This window comes from Nuphar pumila, chromosome 13, assembly GCF_984573655.1.
Source record: "Nuphar pumila chromosome 13, dmNupPumi1.hap1.1, whole genome shotgun sequence".
In the NCBI taxonomy this organism is placed as follows: domain Eukaryota; kingdom Viridiplantae; phylum Streptophyta; class Magnoliopsida; order Nymphaeales; family Nymphaeaceae; genus Nuphar; species Nuphar pumila.
Genome location: NC_143261.1, coordinates 88,959,301 through 88,965,300, shown reverse-complemented (window position 1 = coordinate 88,965,300; position 6,000 = coordinate 88,959,301).

Below are 6,000 nucleotides of genomic sequence, written 5' to 3'. Positions count from 1 at the left end.
TCAAAGTCTTGGTTGACTGGTTTGAGATCGTTTTAGACTGGTTTGAGGTATTTTGTGACCGGTTTTAATACTTGGACCCCAGGTATTACCTATAAAAGCATGTTTTGTCATTTTCTCATGCTTTATGTATATTTATTATCATTGATGCATGACTTTTGCATGACTCATGCATGTATTTTATGTTGTTTTCAGTTATCCATGATATTTAAGCATGAATTACAACTAAATTCATAACATATGTGATGTGTTTCATCAAAATTTTATTTATGCATATAAGATGAAACATCAATTTGTATTTTTTATGTTATAATACATAATTTGTCATGAATATACATGCATTATCATTTGTGCATAGGCATGCACTATAATACAAATATGTTTGTTATAAAATATCTTGATTAACTGACTCATGCAATCACCAAAGTAATCCTGAGTTGTGTTGATTAAGGATTCTTTAGACCACATTAAAATTTGGTATTGTGATTGTGTGTGACTTTATAAAACAATGATTCTACCCAAAAATAGGTCATTATGCTTCAAATTCACGTAGGGTTTTATAGTAGGTGTGTATATTAGCCCATGAAGCATGTTTGTTGGTTACATGATCTGCTAATTTCACTAATTAAACTTAATTTCTTGAGAATTGAGGAGAAGAAGCGACTTTAAGTATTGTTATTTTCACCAAAGTGGAATAATAATGACCATATTATGCTTGTCTCAAAAAAGGTGAATAATAAAGGATCCCAAATTTTACCTTTTCAACATAAGTCACGTTTGAGCATTTATATGTCTTTTCCTTTTGTTCTTGCAGTATTAGTTTTTTTTATCATTGACGATTCTAATAATATCTTCATCTTAGACAGATCCAATTTTTTGGATTGGAAAGATATAATGTTATTCACTCTATGTTACATGGACCTAGATTTGACTATTAGAATTGATGAACCTCTTGCTCTTACAGAGCAGAGTACAGTCGAACAGAAGACTACCTCTAAGAAGTAGGAACCCTCAAATAGGCTTAGCCTCCTGCTTTTGCAATCAATAGTGGCTAAGAACATTTGACACACCATCCCTCACTACAAAACAGTGAAGGAATTCCTTGGAGTCATTGAGGCTCAGTTTGTCAGCTTTAATAAGGTTAGAGTCAGTACCTTGATGTCTAAGTTAGTGTTTATGAAATATTTTGGTGATAGTCACATCCGACAACACATCTTGAAAATGAGAAATGTTTCATCTCGGTTAAATGACATGAAGTTTGTCATTTCAAACTCTTTTCTAGTCTATTTGATTTTGACCTTATTGCCTATTGAATACGGACACTTCAAGATCTCTTACAACACATATAATGATGAGTGATCCTTTAATGACCTCTTGACCAAATGTTTTGAAGAGAAAGAAAGATTGAAGGGTAACATAGTGTCGAGTTTACATATGACTTGTCATAAGAAAAAATATAGGGCGAGGGCAAAGAAGGGTTCCTTCAAGAAGAACAAAAAAAAACTCTGAAAGAGTTCCAATTCTCAGGCGAAAGCCAAATCTCAGGCAGAAAGTTCTTCTATAAAGTAATTCTTCTATAATAAGAAGGGATATAAGAAGGTGAACTCCCTGAAGTATAAGAAATGACTTAAGAATAAAGGTAACAAGTCATTTATTTTTCATGAGTGCAATTTAATATATGTTCCATTGCATAATTGGTGGATTGATTCTGATGTCAAATGCAACAATAAAAAATTAGACATTGTGCATACAGATGTTTGTGGCCATTTTTTCTTGTATTACATGGGTGAAAAATATTTGTTCACCTTTATAGACGATTGTACATAATATATGTATCTCTACTTATTATTTAAAAAATCTGAAGTCTTTTGGGTTTTCAAGACTTCAAGAAAGAAGTAGATAAATGAACTGGTGAAGTTATTAAAGTGGTTAGGTCTGATAGAAGTGGCGAATATTATAATCATTTCACTGAGATGAGACAAAAAATGGTCATTAGCATGGTTTCTAAAAGAGAAAGGTAGTATACCTCAATACACCATGTCTGGTAGTGCTTACCAGAATTGTGTAACTGAAAGGATAAATCATATGCTTAAGAAAATGATTTGAGTGATGTTGAATCACTCAAACCTTCCCTTGACCTTTTGGAGTGAAGCTCTTAGGACAACAATTCACATATTGAACAAGGTTCTTACAAAGGTTGTCCAAAAGACTCTTTATGAATTATGAACTGGTAGGAAACCTTCTTTGTCATATATGCGCATATGGGGATGTCCAACTGAAGCTAAGTTGTATAACCCACATATAAAAGTCTTTGATCCTAGGACAACAAGTGGATTTTTTATTGGTTATCTAGAAATATTAAAAAGCTTTAGATTTTATTGTTTATCTCATACACCACAGATAGTGGAAACACATAAAACAATATTTCTTAAAAATAGTTATATTGGGATAAATCTATCTCAAAGTTTTGAATTTAAGGAATTGCATAATTCAGTTTTCATAACTACAAAGAATAAAGGCTCAGTTTTTTCAACCATTGTCCTTTTGGATAATACTAGGAAAAATCCAATCAATGAACATCAATTCCAAGTAAATCAAGTTGTTGATGAGGATATATAACAATAATAGGATACAAAAGATGATTTTGAACCACTTGTAACACATGTATAGCGGTCCACGAGGACCAAAAAATCTACTATCCATTCAGACTATGTGGTGTATTTATATGAGTACCATGATTTCATAGACATTAATGATGATCTCTTAACCTTTGCAGCAGTCATTGAAAGTAGAAGATCGATATATTGGATCAATGTCATGAAAGAAGAGCTTGACAATATGTCAAAGAGCCAAGTATGAGATCTTGTACGTCGACCTGATAGTGTAAGACCTGTTAGTTGTAAGTGGGTCTTTAAGACCAAAACAGACTCCAAAGGGCAAGTGAAAAGGTACAAGGCTATGCTTGTTGCAAAAAAAATCACACAAATTGAGGGCATTGATTATAATGAGATTTTTTCTCTTATCTCAACTAAGGAATCATTGAGAATAATCATGACCCTCGTAACTCATTTTGATTTATAGTTACATCAAATGGATGTGAAAATGACTTTTCTGAATGAAAACTGAAAGAGGTAGTATATATGCAATAACCTCTTTGTTTCAGTATAGATTACTCAAATAATTTATTTTGCAATTTGACGAAATCAATCTATCGACTTAAACAAGCTTCCCGCCAATAGTATAAAAAGTTTAATAAAGTGTTTTTGAACTTTTGATTCATTGAAAACATTGTTGATTAATGCATATACCTTAAGGCTAGAGAGCATAAATTCATAATTTTGGTTTTATATGTTGATGATATTCATCTTGCAACTAATTATTTGAGTATGGTACATGAGACAAAAGATTTTTTTTCTCTCATTTTGACATAAAGAACATGGGTGAGGCCACATATGTCCTTAGAATTGAGATCTGTTGTGATAAAACTGAGGGTGTCCTTGGCCTCTCTCAGAATTTCTATATCCTTAAGGTTCTTAAAAGATATGAGATAGATAATTATTCTCATAGATCGGCACCCATTGTGAAAAGGTGATAAATTGAGCCTAAAGGATTGTCTTCAGGATGATAATGAAAAGACTTAAATGACAATTGTCTCGTATGCTATGGCAGTTAGAAGTTTACAATACATGCAGACCTGAACACGACTAGATATCACATTTGCTATGTGAATGCTTGGTAGATATCAGTCTAATTCAGGCATTGTGCACTGGAAGGCAGCGAAGAAGGTCATACACTATTTGCAAGGAACGAAGAACTATATGTTAACTTACAGAAAGGTTGACCACCTAGAGGTCATTGGATACTCTAATGTAGACTTAAAAGAATGTATCAACAGTAGAAAGTCTACTACTGGATACATCTTCCTGCTGGCAGGTGGTGTTGTCTCATAAAATAAAAAACAGTCTATAATTGTAGCTCATACTATGGAGGCAGGATTTATTGTTCTATACGAGACTTTATCTTAGCCCATTTGGATAAGAAGCTTCATTATGGGTCATCGGATTATAGACTCTATTGAGAGACCACTGAAGGTCTTTTGTGATAATGAAGTTGTCGTGTTCTCAAATAACAACAACAACTCTACCTCGTGTCGATACTTTAAGTTAAAATACTTTGTTGTTAAAGAAATGACTATGAATCATTTAGTGTGTATTGATACAATCAGTACAAAGAAAATGACTATGAATTCCCTTACTAAAGGGGTAGCACCGAGATTATATTCTCACTATGTAATGGGGATGGGTCTGTTTAATTCCTTCTAATGTATGACAATACATTATAGTTATATGTGATCATATTTATGAAACTAAACTGATTCTCTATAGTTTTTGTGCATTGTTGATTCTGTATAAAGTATCTCTCATTTGGGTAGAGAGAATAGTAGAATAACAATATTAAAAAATCAATAGAATGAGTTAGAGACCGACCTTTTAATAAATGTAATCTTAACACGCTAAAACACTGAAAAATTAATAATATTGTAATATATAAAAATATGACATCTCGTATAGAGGTGTTCATCTCCATAACTCATATGATTCATTCTTGTGATACAGGATAACATGTAAACCCACATGAAAATTGAATCAAGATAATGTTAATGAACCTCGATTATGTATTTTTTCATGTCAATGGGTCAAGTGAAAGAATGTTAGACATTTCAGATCGGGTCCAATCAAAGGTGACTCAATTTGACATAAGGCACACTAAACGATAAGGAGATGTAGGGAGGGGGTTATGTGAATATGAATAGTTCACATTCAATATGAGCATGTGAAGGGTTCACATGCATGTAACCTCCACTCTCCTCCCACTATAAATAGAGAGGCATGATTGATTGATGAGTATAACCAAGGTGCTCTCTCTCATAGTGGGTTCAAAGGTCTTGCTCACCTTTCGACCTGACAGGCTGGGCGCCACTTTTGATATGTTTTCATTCTCCTTGTTGTTTTCGCCAACATATAATTCAATATTTATTGATGTTTCACATGTCATTAACCATGAGCTTGAGTAAGATCTTAGTCAATGTTGTTCGCATTTCTCATTGTTATCTCTAAGCAACACAATAAAATAACAAAGTTAATTAAAAAGGCACCCAAGTCCTTAGGTTCCAAGTTATAAACCTTGTAAACAAAAATATGATCATATTATATAGACAAGTAGTCTACTGCAGATCATACATGCGGGGGCATCTGACTCATATAAGTTTCTTTCTATGTAGGGGTTGTTCATTTTTTTGATGTATTCACAAGAGAATCCTTTAGATTTTTTTGTTTTAATTTGCAAACTGAGGGATGATAGGGGCTGAATGAGATAGCTGACTGATTAGTTTCACTGTCATAACCAAGGGATCTTATATTGGAAGCTCAACGGAGTTATCCTCTAGCTTGCTTAGCATTAGCAAAAAAAAAAACGGCTGGAGGATAATCTAGTGGGATTCGAACTCAAGACCTCTTCGTTAGGACAGTGCCATCAGTTAAAATTTATTTGAAATACTGTACAAATGGATATTCAAACCACGCAAATAGGAGAGTAGATCAGGTGAAATCACATTGGACACTTTAGTGTGCCGCTGCACCTGATCTGCCGTGCTTAAATTGCCTAGCATTAGCAAAAAAAGAAAAGGCAGAAGGATAACCTAGTAAGATTTGAGCTTAAGACCTCTCAGTTATGATGGTGCCATTTATCTGCAATAGTAAAACAAATAGGGTTTCAAACAACATAAATGGGGGTGTCAATGGGTTGGGTTTGATTCGGACCCAACCCGTACCAAAACCCATAGGGTTAGGGTCTGGTGATAAATAAGATCTGATTAGAATTAGAATTGGATCCAATTAATATATGAATCCGGGTACAGTTTGTGAAATTTCATACCAGACCCGGGCTCAACCCAAGTTCTGACTAAGATCTGGAAATTTTCAATGTAAAAAAGATAAAAAAATA